Source organism: Heteronotia binoei, chromosome 6, assembly GCF_032191835.1.
Source record: "Heteronotia binoei isolate CCM8104 ecotype False Entrance Well chromosome 6, APGP_CSIRO_Hbin_v1, whole genome shotgun sequence".
NCBI lineage: Eukaryota > Metazoa > Chordata > Lepidosauria > Squamata > Gekkonidae > Heteronotia > Heteronotia binoei.
The window spans coordinates 43,818,610-43,836,069 of NC_083228.1; the positions used below are offsets into that span (position 1 = coordinate 43,818,610).

Here is a 17,460-nt window from a genome sequence, read left to right on the forward strand (position 1 = left end):
GGAGGATTATCAGCATTACTGTTATTGCCACTGCAAATGCAGAGACAGACAGGTTAGTGGGAGTTCCCCTCCCTGACTTTTCCCTTCCACACGTTGGCTCTCAGGGGAAGAATTGTCACAGCTACTGTGATTACTCCCATTTCCCTTTCTTGTTCTTTTCTTCATGCATGTGCTTATGGGAAGTATAACAATTCTATGAAAAGTAGAAATAGATGAGTGGCAATAAGAGCACTAGTCACTGTGGTGTGCCTTGCAAAGGTCCTGTCCATATTAATGCCATTTCCCTATGAGCAGACTCTTGCAAGCATCTCTGTAAGTTTAATAATTGCTGTATTTATTTAATTAATTTACATCTCACTCTTCTCCCTTACGATTTAGTTTTTCCCTTCTATAATCTTTTTTTTCCTGAGAGTAGTGACTGACCCAAGGTCACCCAGCAAGCTTCCATGGCAGAGTGAAGATTTAAAACTGGGTCTCCCAGATCTGAGTGTGACACTATGATCACCATATCTTGCTGCAGTGGGGGGCGGGGGACAGGAAGTTCCAGGCCATCAATAGAAATGCCTTTCTGTTAGTGGAGGGGTACTATAAGATCTGTGCCATGGACTGCAAGAAACAAAAAGTCTGGCCTAAGCTAAAGAACAGGTCAGAAGACTACATAGCTGGGGTGTTTTTCTACATTGTGGAGAAGACACTTCAGCCAAACCATCCCCACTGCTGCTACCACTAAAAGCCTCTGCAGAGTAAATAAACAACTGAAGAAATCAAACAGTTCAAAGAATAATAATGTATCTGAGCTCTGTGTAACTTGCCCTTTGCTGGAGTAGCTAGACCCTTTAAAAGGGTGGGGGAGAGTTGTTCTAAACACCTCTGCTGGTACCATGGTTGAAATGCCGATTCCCACACCCAGTGTGCTGTGAGAGAGACTTGGTAATGAAAGCCATCCAGCTGTGATGCGTTGCACATTTTCCAAGTTTTAATAGATACAGAAGTGAGTCCATTTGACTTAAGACTACACTGATTCCATTCTGTTGCAAGTCCCTTCTCAAGACTGTATACAACCAGAGTAAACAGTTTTGCGGCATTTAAAATTAAACAAGAGTGTGAGAGACCTTGTTAAGTAAAAGCAGCAGCAATATGTGTGTGAGTGGAGAGGGGAACGGCAGAGGAATTATCAAGAGGGGCTAACATTTTACGTAATAAATACATTCCAGGTGGGGTGTTCATTAGTTCCCCATGTCCATTGAAATGTTTAAATATCTTTTTTGTCAGTCTGATTCTCTCATGTTAACTAGCCTTATGACTTTTGGTCAGACTAGCCTCTGGAGGGTCTCCTATGCAGCCTGGGTGCTTGTTATCTCTTAGAGTCGATCAGCAAGGCCAGTCTGAAAGCTCATCCTGCCACATATGCAGCAAAACCATAAGAATCTCCTGGAGAGTGTGTCAGGATGTTTACAGACTTCGTGAAACTCTAGAACAGCTGTGCTCTTCTGTTACCTTGAAGAAAGGGAAAGAGGGAGAGGTTACTGCCTGTGGTGCAGAGCAGGCCAACATGAGCTACAAAAAGCGTACACACACCCATTCCTCTAAATATAGCACAGAACCTCCCAGGTTAAGTCTATCTCAGCAAAACTGGAGTCAGTACAGTTTTTACATGAGCAGATGCATATTCTGAAGAATCACTGATGCAAACATGCCACACCTACAGAATTCAAAATACTTAGCGCTTAATAGTGCAAAAGGGAACTTTCTGTTTCTCTATGATGTAGCTATACAGGACAAAGGGGGGGGGGGATACCCAATTGGTTACAGTGGCTTTTACTCCAATTTCTTCTCAAGACACCCCCCCCCAAAAAATATTACAGAAAAGGATATGAAAAACAAAAAGGCAGCTGCTTTCTTCTTACATGCCAGTGTATTCTTGTGGCAAAAGGTATCTTCCTGATCACACACACACATACACGCACTCCTTAATGTCCAGTCTACAACTAAACTTGTGAAATACATTTTTTTTATTATTTAACTGAACTACTCAGATTTCATAAAGTGGGTTCCCATTTCATATAATGAGTTCACTTAGAAGCTCAAAGATTCTATGAGAGATTTCAGAATTCATGTCAAGGGTTCAAAAGCAACTTAGCTCGTTTAAGGCATCTCCTTCACTAAGTCCAACAACATGACCTAGTAGAAGCCATCTTGGGTCTTAGTATTCCTTCCTCCTGTGCTTCTTGGTCTCTATTAGCCGGAATTGCTCATTTAAGAAGTCTTCAGAGTGGTCTTACTGAACTATACTTTCAAGCACAACTAACATCTGAGACACTATCAGAAAGAATGAGCACTAAGATTCATATACAAATTTTAAAAAAGAATTTGGCTAAAATATGTTGGTGGCATTTTTTGTCCATGAGCAGAAAACAAAAAGAGAAAGCCTAATATATATATTATAAATAATGAAATACAACTCATACTGTTCAATTGAAACCTCTCAAATAGGAGGAGCCTTCTGAAAAAAAATCTAAATATACTTGTTACTGATATAATTTGTTAGGAATGAAGACCATCTGTATGAAATGCTATTTGTTCCCAGGTTTGTATGTCTCTGGTTGTGAGGTTTACCATTAGTTGTCACAGTTGTTATCGTCGTCGTCATCATCATCATCACCATCATTTATTAAATTTCATTAAACGTCCCATCCAGCTTATGCTGGGCTCTGGGCTCTATGGTTACAACATACACCATAAAAGCAATATATAAATTAAAAGCCAACACAATATAGATAGCACCCTATGAGTCTTTGTTAACATTCTGGACTACCAGAGCATCATACCAGGGTGGGGGAGAATTTACAAAGCATGGGGGGGTGGGGAATGAAACAAGGGAGGTGCCAGCTGAATAACAAAACATTGCTGTCCTCAGCCAAAAGTCTGGCCGAACATCTCTGCTTTGTGGAATTGCATAAGGTTCCACAAGACCCAGAGGTCACCTGACAGAGAGTTCCACCAGGTCAGTGGATAGTCGCCACTGGTGGACTTATCCTCCATGAATTTTGCTAAACCTCTTTTAAAGTGATAACTGTGGCTATCACCATATCCTTTCACTCCCTCAGAAATACTGAATCTATTGCCCATCATCTTCACAGGGACCCTTCAGTTCTAGTGTTTGGGGAGAGAAAGGCATTCTACCTACTCTCTTTACCACATGCATAAATTGAAAAATCTCTATCACACCCCCTCGCATGTGTCTTTCTTCTAAATAGGCAAGTCCTCAGAGTTTTCAAACCTTTCCTCTCAAGAAAGATCCCATCATCTTGGTTCCTTCTCTTCTGTTCTTTTTCTATCTCTGCAGTGTCCTTTTTGAGATATGACAAAAACTGCACTCAGTATTCCAAACAGCCCACACCACTGATTGCCAATTTTATGTTCAAGGTCTTTCCAGTACAGAGCTTGACCTCCTTGATGTTGTCATACACTGAAATGATTTCATTTTCATCACAACCCAAGAGTCTCTTCATCACAACCCAAGAGTCTCTTCCTCTCAAGTTTCAGAAAGTTCAAACCCCCATCAGCATATGCTCAAAGTTGGGATTTTTTGTTCCAATGTGTGTCTCCTTACACTTATCTATAACTGAACTTCATCTGCCCCTTCACCCAATCTTTAAAAAAAAGGTCTTCCAGATGCCTTTGAAAAACATTCCAGATCCAGCACATCTCCAGGAGAAGAGGCATCTCCATCCCGAACTCAGGCCTGAATACCGATTGAAATGGGTCTTGATAATCCATCTCTTCCAAGGCCACCTGAAGCTGTGTGGCCACTCAAGCACCATGCCGCAAAATGGAATGTTAGCTTCCAGACAGTAGTTTTGCAGGTCAGTGGGGTCCATGGATGCTTGCTTCAGGAGAGGTCATGCAACTGCCTCTTTCAAGGCAGCTGGAAATATATCCACCCTCAGAAAAGTGCCTATTACTCCTCAGATCCATTCAATGAACCCAGACCTGCTTGATACCAACAGCCAGGAAGGCCAAGGGTCAAGTCTTGACATGGTGGCCTGCACACTTCCAGCTCCTTATCTACTTCTTCAGGCCTCACCAACTGAAAGTCATCCATACAGCTACAACCACACTGCACTACAACGCATCTTGAGATCAAATTGCCCCAACCATGGGATCTCAACCACAGTGGAAGAGAGCAATTTTATCCACAAAAATGCACTGCAAAAGCATCACAGTCGGTATATACATTTTCCAGGTCAACATTTCCAGGAACCTGGGATAAGAGCTCCACTACATCCTGGAAACGTTTCACCACATGTCACTGAGCAGATGCAATGGAGCCAGACACAATGGTGGAGAAATGAGCTTGCTTTCCTGCCATGTCTGCACAGAGCAGGCATAACAGTGTGCTCTCACCTGTGCATGGTCATATTCACCAAGTCTTCCTCCCATTGTACTTCAATGGTCTGCCCAACTGCATCATTGCTCCAAGCTCCTCAATAAACCAAAGAGCATTCTGAGGTCTGCATGAGGGTAGAGGGCACTCCAGAGCAATTATGTAAACAGCCCCAGGCATCTCTGTATTGCACAGATCAACCAGGGCTGCAACAGGAACAAAAGCCTTGGCTGACCAGAAAATCCCCTAGAGCAGTGTTTCCTATTTGCAGGTTCGTGACCTGGAACTGGGCCACGGAAGCCTTACTACCAGGTCACAAGAAAAGCCAAAGTTAGCCCCACCCCCAGCAAAGCATGACCTCTGCTTCCTTCCTTCCCCCATCTCACTGTGGTTGTGCAGAGAAATGCTAGCCTTAAAGACTGACACAGGCTGCAAAGCCTGAGCTCCATTTGGCTTCCTTCTTCCTTCCCCCATCTCTGTGTTGTGCAGAGAAGAGCTGGGCTGCCCCTTCTTCCTTCTCCCCCCCTCCCAGTATTTGAGAGAAAAGCTGGCGTCACTGGCACTTTAGACCCATGAAGTGTTCTTCAAGGTATGAGCTTTCCTGTGCCTTGTAGTATGTTCTTTTGGGGAGATTTCCCTGGGAGGCCTGGTTGGCAAAGAAGGGAGGGGTGTTTTTTCCAGATGGGCGGGGCGGGGAGTGGGCATTCCAGTAGCTATTTTTTTTACCAAACGACCCCTGGGCAAAATTGTTGCTGGCTGGGGTCATCTATGGTAAGACTTTCCTTTCTTTCTTTCTTTCTTTCTTTCTTTCTTTCTTTCTTTCTTTCTTTCTTTCTTTCTTTCTTTCTTTCTTTCTTTCTTTCTCTTTCTTTCTCTCTCTCTTTCTTTTTTTCTCTCTTTCTTTCTTTCTTTCCCTGCAAGTGATGGTCTGTCTGTATTCTTGGTGCTGGAGTGTGGGGGAAGTTCTTTCTTTCTTTCCCTTGCTCTTTCTTTCTTTCCTTCCATTTTTTTATAGGATGAAACTTTTCTGTTCATCATACTGTTGTTGCAGACATAGCAGCTCTGCCAATGAAATGTTGCCACCCCCAGTTGTAGCCAGCTGGCCTTTCTATGAGATTTCTGTATGAGTGAGAGTGAGAGGTGTGGGGCAGAAAGAGATTATTGGAGATTACTGCTGTATATCTCAACAGCACTGAAAGTGATGGTGCTATGAACCTGGCACCATTTTACTGTTCCTGCTTTTAACAGCTGTCTGACACAAAAATTAAACTCCTCCTGTAGATATTAAAGAGGACGAAAAAAGTTCACTGACTAAATATCTGCACAACAGGTTGCTTTTAAAGGCATGGGAAACAAAGCCAGTAAAAAGCTGCAAGCCCCTCATAAATATTCTTTTTGGGATAACTGCAGAAAAACAGCTGTCAAAAGATTTTCTTGAAACCAAGCAAGCTTGGTTGTAGTTTGAGGCAAGGTTCTAGTAGCAGCAGCTAAAGGAAGGGCCTACTAAATGTGTCTGCATATTTTGAGGTAGAGCAGCTGCCAGGGCCTAGTGTGGGTGATACACAGTGCTGGCATTCCTGATGGCAATGGCAACAGCACTTCCAACTGCATACACTGGCCAGTGCTGTTGAGGAAAGGGTGCGTAGGTGGTGCAGGCAATTGAACATGGGCATTAGGTATGTGCAGGTCTGGGGGTGGAAAGAGAGGACCGCCACTTTCCACCCCTATTTTGGCTCAGCATGAGTTTCAGAGAGATTTTTCTGAAAATGAAGTTACTTCAAAAGAAGAGGCAGGTTTGGGGGAGTGCCCTGGAAGTGACATCACAGGAAAAGGTGGAGTTTTGGTTCAGTGTGCCCTGGAAGTGACATCACTTGGTCCTTGACCTGGAAGCGACACCACAGGAAATGACATAATTCCTGTATCCCAGCTCCACCCCAAAATCTCCTAGCTCCACTTCCGAATTTTAGTGGGCCACAAAGGAGAAGTGTAAAAATAACCGGGCCATGGAAAAAAAAAGTTTGGCAAACCCTGCCCTAGAGATGTCAGGAAGCCATCTGGATCCATCAACTTCTGGAGGCCAACTATCCTAACCAGCCACCTATCCTTGCAGAAGTTTTGAGAATCAATGAGTCAAAACCTAACCAGGCAACACTCCGTCCATAAGGTTTTATGCTGTATTAAAGTCCTGTGATGTTACACATACCTTGACACCCTCACACTATAAAGCACTGACATTTCATAGTTTGCACACCTTCTCTGTTAACAGTCCATTAACAACAAATTCATTCAAACACAGAAAAGATGGAGGGACACCAGTGTGGAGGATAAAAAGCAAAATTATAAGCCAATGCTGCCAGAAACTGGAAGCAATCTGTCAGCATATGGGCTTCACAGTGTTTTCTGCAATTCCCACATGCTCCCCTAAGAACAAGTGATCACTAATATTTGTTTTTGCCCCGTTTTATTGAAATACCCAGCCTTTCTTCATTTGATCCCAAACTAGCTTAAATTTTGCCAATTTAATTTAACCACAACCAAAAGATAAACACCATTGTTTTTGACAACAAAGAACTGGGGGGGGGGGGGGGGGGAGAGAGACACAATCTAGGATACAGGTCCAGATGCTGCAACATACATCAGATAACATATGCCACTTTTAAACCATAAATACAACATCTAAACTATAAACACAGCCATAAGCCATAAACACAACATTTATCAATATCTACACCATGCAAGCTGTCATGGACAACTTTCTAAAGATCGCTGTACTTTACAGCAGCATTTTTAATGCTGTGTTCCAAATTTCTTGGAAACTTATGAGGAATTTCTTATGCAGGATATCAGGCATGGCAAATAAGTTTCCCTGATCAACAGCTTGCGCAGTCATTTCCAGTCTTCTCCCGCAATACGTGACGCAACAATAGATTGCTGGGTGCATTCTAGGTCACATATTCTGTGCCCTCTTAAGTATGCAATTATGTCTTTGGCTCATCCCAGGTGAGAAATGGTGGCTGCCCCCCATTTCTAAACTTCACCTTGAAGTCTTTTGAAGATTAAACATCTTCTCTGGGGGGTGGAGGAGGGATTAACATTTGTTTTTCTAGAAATTACTAATAGCACAATCCTAAACACCTTTTTACAACTTTCTAAACCCACTGAACTCAGTGATTAGGATTTGCACCAGTTTTTCTATGCCTGGGTTGAAAAAGGATAATATATCTGTGTTGGCACTGATGTGCTGGTAAGATCTGGGACTAAAGGAAGGTAACTCTGTTAAAAGTACAATGCAAATAGAACAGCTGAATTCTTTGGTTCAAGAGAACTTTGGGATCTTTTGTTTCCCAAGCAACAAAGGGAACAACTTTTGTGAGCAGCTCCTGCCCAGCTGGAGTAACATTTAAATAATCCAACCATATGGGTGTGGGCAGATTCAGTGTGACAGAGTCAAAGAGGCATCCCCTGTTATCTGCACTTGAATAATTTAAATGTCACTCTGGTCATACAGGACTGACTCTCAGAAAAGACACTATGTGGAATTTAAAGGGCCCCCAGGGTTAGCAATAGTCATGGTTAACTCTGGTAACAAACGTGGAACCTCCCTACAATTAAAACTGATGGAGAAAGGGCAGGGGAAATTTACACTACAGAAGAGAGGATTAAATTGGGAGCATGAAATCCTATGGCCACTCTTGGTTTCTCAACCATAAAGAGATTCCAACTATTATATCTTCAATCCCAAAGAAACAGCTGATGACCACACTGAGAGTCTGAAACATATATTAAAAACGTAGCATCTTGCTTAAATTGTTATTAATCTGCCACTTGGTATCTTTCTCTCCACTTACCAGTTAGGAATTCAGTCCAAAACATACCAAAGTGCTCAGACTCAACATGTATGCCACGATTTAAATATGCCATAGGCAGGCAAGAACTGATCTGTGCAATGTTGAACATGGCTGGAATCCTGTTTAAACTGGGCCACTAAGATTGCAACCTCACTATGTGAGCATTAGCAGCATGCCAATGCAATGTCAGCCCAGGCTATGGATTTCTGGCTTTTTAACATTGCAAACACAGTGGTGGAAGGCCCAGCTTAAATTATACACTGGGCATGTAAGAGCCCCATGGTGCAGAGTGTTAAAGCTGCAGTACTGCAGTCCTAAGCTCCGCTCACGACCTGAGTTTGATCCCCAGTGGAAGCTGGGTTTTCAGGTAGCCTGCTCAAGGTTGAGTCAGCCTTCCATCCTTCCAAGGTCGGTAAAATGAGTACTCAACTTGCTGGGGGGAAAGTGTAGATGACTGGGGAAGGCAATGTCAAACCACCTCATAAAAAAAGTCTGCTGTGAAAACGTGAAAGCAACATCACTCCAGAGTCAGAAACAACTGGTGTTTGCACAGGGGATGCACATCATTGCATAATTAAGTTGTTCTGCTAGCCAGCACTGTATTTAAAGTAGATTGTCTGAAGATCAGTTGTAATTCTGGGAGAACTCCAGGCCCCACATGGAGGATGGCAACCTACCCTCATACACATGTGTGAGATAATAATAATAATAATAATAATAATAATAATAATAATAATAATAATAATAAACAACTTTTATTTATATCCCGCCCTCCCTGCCAAGGCAGGCTCAGGGCGGCTAACAAGACATGGTAAAACCATGATACAATAAAACAATATATAATATAATTAATAATTTAAACAGTAAAACCAATAAAACGATATAACATTATAATATAATCAAATTGTGTATAAGATGGCTCGGTGTTATTGATGTTATCAGGGGTTCCATCTTAAAAAGCTAGCTGGAAGAGGACAGTTTTGCAAGCCCTACGGAATTGGTTAAAATCCCACAGGGCCCGCACCTCTTCCGGCAGTTGATTCCACCATTGGGGGGCCTTCATAGAGAACGCCTGCTCTCTGGTAGTTTTTAGTTTGGTTTCTTTTGGCCCAGGGATTTCGAGAAGATTTTTTGAACTTGATCGTAGTGCTCTCTGGGGAACATATGGAGAGAGGCGGTCCCTAAGGAAGGCAGGTCCTTGATCATATAGGGCTTTAAAGGTAATGACCAGCACCTTGTAACGGACCCGGTAAACAAGGGAAACTATGGAGGACTACCTTCCAACAACCCTCATATTGTCCTTGAAGAAGAAGAAGATATTGGATTTATATCCCGCCCTCCACTCCGAAGAGTCTCAGAGCGGCTCACAATCTCTTTTACCTTCCTCCCCCACAACAGACACCCTGTGAGGTGGGTGGGGCTGGAGAGGGCTCTCACAGCAGCTGCCCTTTCAAGGACAACCTCTGCCAGAGCTATGGCTGACCCAAGGCCATTTCAGCAGGTGCAAGTGGAGGAGTGGGGAATCAAACCCGGTTCTCCCAGATAGGAGTCCGCACACTTAACCACTACACCAAACTGGCTCTCTTGAATGTACTTTAGCATTAACATCTGTGCCTCCTACCCAGGAGAACTTCCATGATAGATTATATTTCAAACCCACAAAGATGGCTGCTAACTTTTCAGGACTGACAGGCAGTGCCACTCAACCTGCCTTTTTTCTACTCCTAGTGATCTGTCTGGCAACAGATAATGCCTTTAACCCCCCTCTCCCCATTAATAGACTGCCTTAATTCAAAAATAGACTCTCAACATGAATGCCTTCAGGCAACTTGCTGTCTCACTGGGTTTTACTGCAGGGCACTAAAAAATTCCCCACCCACCCCTTGCATAAGATTATAATAAAAGGAAAGGCAAACTATACTGTAAATAAAATATAGATAACTGTTAGTAAGTTCTGATTAACCTATCAGTTCCCAAAATGCAAGCAGGCCTTTCACAACTAACAAACCTATTAGCCTCTGATGGCTGTCACAAAGCAGGGGACCAGGAAAGGCTCTCTACTGGCTGCCACCATTCTGGTAAGGGTCTGCCTGGGGCCCCCAGAGCACCTACCTATCCCCCGTGTCTTCCAAAACCGTTTCATTGTGACCAAAGAGATGCTAGGACTCAGGCAGTTTAATGGTAAAAGATTTATTATAAGTGCTGAAACAATAATGGGTAGTAAAACATTCAAGGCAACAGTGAACTAAAAAAACAGTAAAGGATGGTATAAATAAATAAACAGCCCTATCTATAGCTACCCTATAGTTTCCCTTCCTCTAATTCCAGATTCACCCTCCTTGAGTGAGGCAACACTCCTGCTGCAGCTGTTCCAGAGAGCACTCCTTCTCTATCTGCAGCCTCTCTAGGGAGAACAAATTTCCTTTCCAGCCAGGCCTTTTCTGCTTTACTCCTAGGTCCCATCCCCTCTCGGCTAATTTTCCCTCCTAAACTCTGCCATCCAATCAGAGGGACAGAAGGAATCCTGGGAGGTGTAGGCCCATGTATCTACTCCTAGGCAGGTTTCTCCCTGCCCTCTAGGCCACACTAGGCCTTTGATCATGACACCCCCCCCCCCAAATCATGGGGTCTGGCAATCTAGATCACCATTGATGTGATCTACATACCAAGGGCACTGCAATAACACCTTGTTAACTATACCTCCTTAAACTATTTAGTGGTGAACACAACCACTACAGCACTAAAATGATTTTTAAAAACATACAGTAAGGTAGCTCTCCTTGTCCCAAGCTCTACAGATTCCTCTGACCAGCAGCAACTTGCATTTCTTGCTTGGAAAGTGCTGGTTTCACCTCACAGTGATGTCCATTTATGGTGTGGTACCTCTGAAAAGCAATTTTGTTAATTGCAACACAAAAATCAAACCCTCTTTTCTTCCCATTCTGCCCGTCTTCCATTACATTTATGAGTGTGATCTTGCCATATTTTCCAAAATAGTATCTTGAATTACATTCTTCCAGGTCTCCAGTTCCCCCTACAAATACTTCCTTACAGTGGCACTGAGGAATATACTCAGGGTCTGGATCAGAAGAAGTGGGTTCAGGAAGGGTTGCCAATCCCCAGGTGGGGGCAGGGGATCCCCCTGTTTGGAGGCCCTCCCCCCGCTTCAGGGTCGTCAGAAAGTGGGGGGAGGGGAGGGAAATGTCTGCTGGGAACTCTGTTATTCCCTATGGAGATTTATTCCCATAGAAAGTCATGGAGAATTGATCCCTGGGTATCTGGGGCTCTTGGGGGGGGCCCTGTTTTTTGGGGTAGAGGCACCAAATTTTCAGTATAGGATCTAGTGCCTCTCCTCAAAATACCCACCAAGTTTCAAAAAGATTGGACCAGGGGGTCCAATTCTATGAGCCCCAAAAGAAGGTGCCCCAGCCCTCATTATTTCCTATGGAAGGAATTGAAAAGGTTTGCTGTCCTTTTAAATGTGATGGCCAGAACTCCCTTTGGAGTTCAATTAGCCTTGTCACAGCCTTGATCTTGGCTCCACCCCCAAAGTCCCCAGATATTTCTTGAATTTGACTTGGCAACCCTAGGTTCAGGGCCTGTTAGCATTCATGTGGTATGCCACAGTAGTGCAAGACCTGGGGCACTGACTTTGAATATGCCCCAACTCATTGCAGGCATAATAGGAGGTACCTTCCAATCACCTGTTGGCAGTTTCTCACCAGCCCCTGTAGAACTAGGAGGCTGTTGCTGCCCAGCAAGGACAATAGCCCCCCAAAATAGGGATGTCACTGTGCAACATTCTCAATGCAATGACATAACTTCCAGGGTGATGCCATCATGCTAGAATGCTCTGGTATTTAGGCAAACTTTATGGTTTTGAGGGTGAAAAAACTAGAGTTTCATCCAAATACTTACATGACATTCCCAAAGTGATGATATCATTTCCAGGTGACAGCATTGTGCCAGGGGTGTCACCTGGTACCCACTTAACAGGGAACAAAATATTTGTAGGGGGAACTGGAGACCTGGAAGAACGTAATTCAAGAGACTATTTTGGAAAATATAGCAAGATCACACTCAAACATAATGGAAGACAGACAGAATAAGAAAAGAGGGTTTGATGATTGATGATTGTGTTACAGTTAACAAAATTGCTTTTCAGAGGTACCACACTCCCCAGAATGTCCCCCAAACCCCCTGCCAGATAGCCCTATGTCTAACTATTTTCACCTCACCTTTCTTTCAATGATTTACTGGCTTTCCGTTCCCCAATTTTGTCCCAACTATGAGATAAATCAAAATGAAAGTATGTGAATGCCAAGATCACCCAGTGAGTTTAAGCAGGAACTCATTTGCATATTAGGCCACACACATCACCATTGTTTCACACAGGGCTTTTTTGTAGAAAAAGCTCAGCAGGAACTTATTTGCATATTAGGCCACACCACTTGATGCCAAGCCAGCCAGAACGGCATTCCTGTGTGTTCTTGCTCAAAAAAGCTCTGAGTTTAAGCATTTGACCGCATGAGGCTACTTTATACTGAATCAGACCATCAAGGCCAGTTTTATCCACTCAGACTGGCAGCAGCTCTCCAGGGTCTCAGACAGAGGTCTTTCCCATCACCTCCAGTCTGGTCCTTTCAACTGGAGACACCAGGGGTTGAACTGGGAACCTTCTGCATGCCACGCAGATGTTCTGCCACTGAGCAACAGCCCCTTCCCCTTATCGCTTTAATTAGAACATCTGTAGGTTGTCCTTCCAAGGAACTCAGGGCAGCATAGATTGTTCTCCTGCCTCCATTTTATCCTCACAATAACCCCATAGAGACTTCAGACTGAGCAAGAGTGATAGATTCAAGGTTGCATAGTGAGCTTCATAGCAAAAGGGATTTGACCCTGGCTCTCCCTGATCCTAGTCTGACATGCAAACAACTACATCACACTAGTTCTAAGCAACAAAATGCATTAACTATTAGTTCAAGGTCTCACCGTCATTATACCACCCATGCCTTTAAAAAAAGGACAAAACTGTATGATGGATAGCCAGCCAGCTTTTTAATTAGAAAGAAGAAAAAGCCTTCGGCTTGCAAGAGTCTCCACTTAAGGTCTCTGCAGGGACCTGGGTGAATCGCTCACTCATTGCTTTCAAGCAGACACCAATTCTAACTCTTGGTCATCTTCTGTAGCCCTGGAAACAGTTTTTATCAGAGTGCCTTTTGCACAGCTGACTCATTTTGATACTCTACAAGAAAGATACCCTACAAATGTTTCACAGAGCTGAATAAAACTAGAATAGGGAACAAAAGAAAGGATGTCCATAAAAGCCCTGTGCATGAAAGGTGTGGTGTCCAACATGGGCCTTTGACTGTATTCAGCAATAGGACAGGTTGCTACTAGGCCTGTCAACAGATTTTTTTTAAAAAAAAAACTGGCTCAAGGCTGTAGGCATTTACCTCAGAGTAACTTCACTTGGCAAAATTGGGAGTTATTCTTGAGTAAACATGCACAGAGCAGGCTGCTTAATAGGATGCCATTGCACTTTTCTGTAGGGCAACCCTTGGTTAGAACTGCCTGTGAATGAAGAACCATGCAGGGTGGGGTGCAGTAAGACCACACTAACACAGTTAACACTTACCCAGGCATTGATTGTCCTATCAATGGCTGCAGGGATGGGCACCCCAGTGAAAAGCCAAGGAGTAGCTTGGTTACATTTATACAAAACGTACATAGTACAAACTTCAACAGGCACCTTTTAAACAGAGCCTATTATATTCTTATTGATTAAAAGTATATTCCACCTCCCTCCTCAGTATTATAGCAGTGTGTGCATAGGATTCTCAGGAACTTGCTCAGATAGGAACTGGCCAGATTCAAAATCTGTTTGTTGCCGTTTCACCCTCTCCTCAAGCTATATCCTGGACTCCTTTCCACTACCCTTAAAAAAAATTTCTTTTTGCTGCCTCTGGCATCAACATATATTGCGCTGCCTCTGTTTTTAAAGGCATCTAAGGAAGACACTTTCTCTTAAGTGTAAAAGACTACGCAAGTAGAAGTGAAGAGAAATCCAGCAGCAACCAGTTCAAAGTGAGACACCTCATTAAACACAAACACATATTTCCTTTCTCTTCTTCACTGAATGATGCCTGCTAAATACCAAACAATACTCCTCATTGTTTGGGGAAAAGGTTAACACAATTTCTTGTTCCTTTACTGCAGAGATGAAGAAACCAAAATAACAAGCAGAGTGACAGGCCCTCTTCATAGTTGCTGAGATTTTGTTTGCTGCCAGGCCCACTGACTAACAAGAGAGGAAGCAACTGCACACGTGAGAAATGCAAATGCAGGAAAAGGGGCCAGTGAAACCAGTGAGTGGGTCACTAAGTGACATCACCTGGTAAATAACATCCTATTAAGCTTCTGTTAAAAAGACAGTACTGTTTTCTTCAAAAAAACTAACTCTAGTTCCCATACTTTCTCCCTCCTCCCACTATGCAGATAGGGTTGATTGATACGGCTTCCAACTGCATCAAGAGAAGTCCTGTCCCTTTAATAGAAATTTAATAGGATGCCATTTCCCAGATGGTGCCATAGAAAGCTTCAGCCGCCTATTTCCATATGTTAGGCCTCTACTGAAGAGATAAGTTGCTTTTTCTCCAGGTCTATTGAAAACCTTGGAGATTGAAGGCTTCTTAGTTTAAGAACCTTTGATCAAGCCCTAATGTGTTGCAACATCGAAATTAAGACACCTGAACAAACTGGTGATGTTTCCTTCCAAGTAAATGTCCTTTCTTAAATCAGGATCAAATTGTGATTTAGAATGCTCAGAAACAATCAGTTTGTTCAAACCACCCAGACATCACAGCAAACTGCAGAGATAACAGCCTACCTGAATCACAGATTTCAGCTCAGCATGACAGAAGAGCAGAGAACATACAAGTCCAACAATTTCTAGTTTGTTCATGATGTCTGCATGTAGATAATATCTAACAGTTTTGAGAACACTCTAATGAAGCTTGTTTCCTGAATTCATAAACTGCTGATTCTCAGCTGAGCAAGCTAAGAACAATGTTACCTTACAACGCTTACTTTCCTGCTTGGAAACACCCATTAACCCACAGGTGTAATTTACATAACCCGGTGCTTACAAGCAGAGTTGGCCAATGAGGCAGTGGGGGCTTCAAGAGCCACATAATGTGTGTGAAAGAGCTACTTGTGGCTCCCAAGCCACAGTTAACCCAAGGCTAACCAGATCTGTCAGCCCACCATTCTATCCCCTACACTGGGGTCTCTGTGGGCACCATGGCACCTACTGACCTGTCCTGGGGACCACCAAGTGCTTTTTGAAAATGGATAGTTCCTGGTGGGGCTGTTGCCCAGCAAAGCTTCTGATTGGCCTGTGATTTGATTGGCTGTGCAGATTTTTTTTTAAAGGCTGCTTTGCTAGCAGCTGCTACCATACCATAGCACAAGGATCTTCACTGTGTGACTGATAGTAAGCTGCAACAGCTGTTTTATGTCTGGATCCATCTTCTGCAGCAACCATTTTGTGGCTGTGCCCATCACACTGCATCAGAATTCTAAAAGTGCCCACAGGGTCCAAAAGGCTGGGGCTCCTTCCCTACACAGTCTTTAACCTACACTTTGTGGAAGTGTCTTTTGGTGTAGTGGTTAAATGCATGGACTCTTATCTGGGAGAACCGGGTTTGATGCCCCACTCCTCCACTTGCAGCTGCTGGAATGGCCTTGGGTCAGCCATAGCTCTCACAGATCTGTCCTTGAAAGGGCAGCTGCTGTGAAAGCTCTCTCAGTCCCACCTACCTCACAGGGTGTCTGTTGTGGGGGAAGAAGATAAAGGAGATTGTAATCTGTTCTGAGACTCTGATTCAGAGAGAAGGGCGGGGTATAAATCTTCCTTGCCTTTAGGCAACAGGCAAGCAACATAGTATTTTGGGCTAACCCAAGATGGATTCAGTAGGTTCCAGGAAAATGTAAAATGGAAAGCACAATTCCCCTCCTCAGTTCCATAACTTTTGAGGTTCTGTTAGTTTCTGTTGCTAGAATGTAAATTGCCTTCCTAGGGCTTAGTGGTGGAGATGGAAGGAATCAAATTCCTCAGCAGGAGATATTTGTGCATCATTCCTATAAGGCAGCCCAGAGGCATTCTTATCAATAGCACTTTTTAGGACTAAGCATGAACCAACACATTCAGCAGATGATCATCCATAAGCTACAGAGTGCATCTTCTCAGTTAAGCTACTCAACCCATGACACAATATTTGTCCATCAGGCTCATTAGAAGGGACTTGGCTTCATTTTTTTTTCTACTGGAAGATAGCCTGATCAACTAATCCTTGAAGAATGGAATCAGTCAACCTGATAAAGAGTTTCAGTGCACTCAGAATCTTGCGCAATCTTTTCTGTCAATTTGGTTGGTCCTAATAAAAGGTATCACACAGATTTTGCTCTTTGGTTTTGGACTTTGTGTGTAGACCAATATGGGCTGTTTACAACTTTTTTTCAACTAATCCTTGGGCAGGCTCTGAAGAGAAGTTCATCTCCATGAATGCAAAGATCTGCTTTTCTCAAAACAGTGGTTTCTTTCCCCAATAACACATGGCATTCAGATTTAGAAAGTGCTTTCCAAAAAAGTTTGAAATATTGGGGGGGGGGGGAGCTCTCCAAAATCCTCTGAGTTCATGATCCCCTGGGCCAGCCTACATCAGTTCTGGGGAATCCTGACCCTCTAGACAATTCCAAGTACAAAATCAGAATTTCTGGCAAGTCTGCTGGTTAAGGTTGGCATGCTAATCAACTGGTAACGTTAACTGCCCACAGTCAAATATTCCAAGCCAGGAATATTGAATTAAGGTGTCATTTGTTAGCAAGGACAAAATGAAGGCTGTTCTCCCACTGGTCCTGTAGCAGGCAGGGACAAAGGTAAGGAGCACAGCACAGCTGCCCCAGCTCCACACCCGCTGTAACTATAGGTTTCTCCGAACAGGCAGAACTGGCTGGCAGCCTACTTAAAAAGTCAAATTTTAAAGGCAATTGCACTTTTTCTAAGTAGTTGCAATTTCTTCACTTTATTTATTTATACATTTTTAAAACTGCAGAGTGGCTCTAGTGATCTAGAATAAAAGGCAGAAAAGGACTGTTTAGTGAATGTTTACATTTTATAAAAACATACAACTCTTTAACAATAACGAATTATTACTTTTGGGT

The 17,460-nt window shown here is 43.2% G+C and overlaps 1 protein-coding gene across 2 annotated transcripts in view; it reads right to left on the reverse strand.

Moving 5' to 3' along the window:
• Positions 1-954: 954 nt before the first annotated feature.
• Positions 955-17,460, reverse strand: part of PWWP2B (PWWP domain containing 2B) — a 45,181-nt gene continuing 28,675 nt past the window's right edge. For both annotated transcript variants that reach the window (XM_060241379.1, XM_060241380.1), the window contains one exon: positions 955-1,497. The gene's annotated coding sequence lies outside the window, so the exon portion shown is untranslated. The remainder of the gene's footprint in view (positions 1,498-17,460) is intronic.